This window comes from Zosterops lateralis (assembly GCF_965231275.1).
Source record: "Zosterops lateralis genome assembly, chromosome: 23".
Lineage (NCBI taxonomy): Eukaryota > Metazoa > Chordata > Aves > Passeriformes > Zosteropidae > Zosterops > Zosterops lateralis.
Window position 1 is genome coordinate 3,517,314 of NC_139783.1, and position 2,103 is coordinate 3,519,416.

The window sequence follows — 2,103 nt, forward strand, 5'->3', positions numbered from 1 at the left end:
GGGTGAGTTGCAGAAGCAGCTTTCTGAGGGGTGTCTTCTAAACTGCTTGGTGTGGTTGTGGTTGTGGTTGTGTCAGCCGCAAACACAGAGCCCTTGCAGCCATCCTTGCCTAGCCCAAGCCTTTGCATCAGCCACAATTAGATTAATTGTGTTTTCTAGAGAAAAGCGAGGGCTTTAAATACAGAACACTTAACGAGTTCTGGTGGTGCTATGACAAGGAAGCTAGGATGAGCCCGTGTGTGTTCCAGTACGTGGCTGGATGACAATAATTGATGTCCTGTCATGGTTGTCAGCCATCTCTCAGCTGAAGCATATGGTGTCTGACGGAGCTCAGAGCCAGGCCATACGTCACTGTCAGTGGCAGGGTGTGTTTTTTCTCAGTGCAGGGGGGACCTGATAGGACACCAACACCGAATTATGGTAGGCCTGGGAGCTCCTTCTCCTCATGATTAATGACACTAATTGAAGTTAAAGTCTGTTCGCACATCAAGGGCAGAACAGAACCTTCCCAATTTGTCTCTTTTCAAACAGCTGACACTCACTCTTCATGGAGAAGTTCCAGCCAGTGTAGGCTTATAAACATTTAGAGTTCCTACTTTTTTTTTTGCCATGGGATGCTAATAAATCCCATCATATCAATTTTGATAAGAGATATTTGTGCTCTACCCTTATTTAAAATTTACTTATTTTTCAGGAAAAGCTCTGGGATCATGCATGATGCATTCTGCTGAGCATCTCTTTAAAAATCCTCAATCTTTATTAATGTTAATAGGAGTGACATCTTATGTCCTAACTGCTTATGTTGAAACTCAAATGTTTGGATCAGAGTTATCAACACAGAGGGACATAGTTTTCAACCCTGTCAGTAAGGACAGGTCAAGTTTTGTGTTCTGTTTGTGAGTGATTTACTGGTTTTCTGGTTATTTATGAATAAAGTACAAGTCTCTGTACTAATGCTTGTCTATGACCAGAAATATGGAACAAATGAAGTAACTGTTCAGAATTTATGACTGCTGAAGAATAGTGAGCTCTTACAGCTCAAAACTGATAAAGCTTATACTGCTCTGATTTATGCTTCTTCAAAACAACTAACTAAAAATTTTAAAGGATACAATTAAATATCCAGTAATGTCCAGGTAGTTTCAAATCCCTGCTATTGTACAGTGCATATCTTCTTTACAAACTTGCTTTTTGCAGCATAATGAATAGTGAAGGCCTTTCACAAAAATGTATGCATGTCTTAAATTTGGAACTATTTAAAATAGTAAGTAGTAACTCTTATTAGCATAGAATCGAAATAAAACTAAAAACTTTTAAGATTAAAATATTAATTACTTCTCAACCACAAAAAAATATAGATTTTTGATGTATTTTTTCTTGCCCAAGGGAACCCCAGGTCAGTGTGAAGCCTGTGTAGACTACAAATCTGAGGTCTTATAAAAGCATTGGAAAACTGGAGTTCTATGAAAAATATGGTTTGCAACTAATGTCAGAGCAAGACTTCTTAGCTGTGAGGGTGACTGAGCTCTGGCACAAGTTACCCAGTCTGTGGAGTCTTCTTCCCTGGAGATATTCAGAAGCCACCAGGACAGAATCCTGGGAAAACAGCTCCAGAAAATCCTGCTTGAGCTGAGGGACTGGACAAGATGCCCTCCAGATGTCCCTTCCAACCTCAGCTATTCTATGATCCTGTGAGTTATTTTTATTCTTATTTTTTTACCTGTTACAAGAAACTTTCCCCAGCTCCTTCTGTAGCAAGAAAATCTGTTTATCAAGACGCCTATTATAAGCATTCTACTTAAATTTTAGAACAAAAAACATTGCTGTTCTGATATTCACCATAAAAAGATGTGGGGTTTTTTTCTTATTTTTATATTATTCCTATTTTGACTTATTAGATAAAAATATTTAGAAAATGAAACTAACTTTTTTAGTGCTTCAAGCAGTGAACAATCAAATTTCTCCAAGTAGTTTATTTTATAAGTACTGTTATCAAGACTACTAATTTTACTTGAAAGTCTTTGGAAAGCATACAATCCTCTTTCTACAAGGCAGATCCAAACATGGGGCACTATTTTAGTAGTAGTACCATTAGTAATGGCA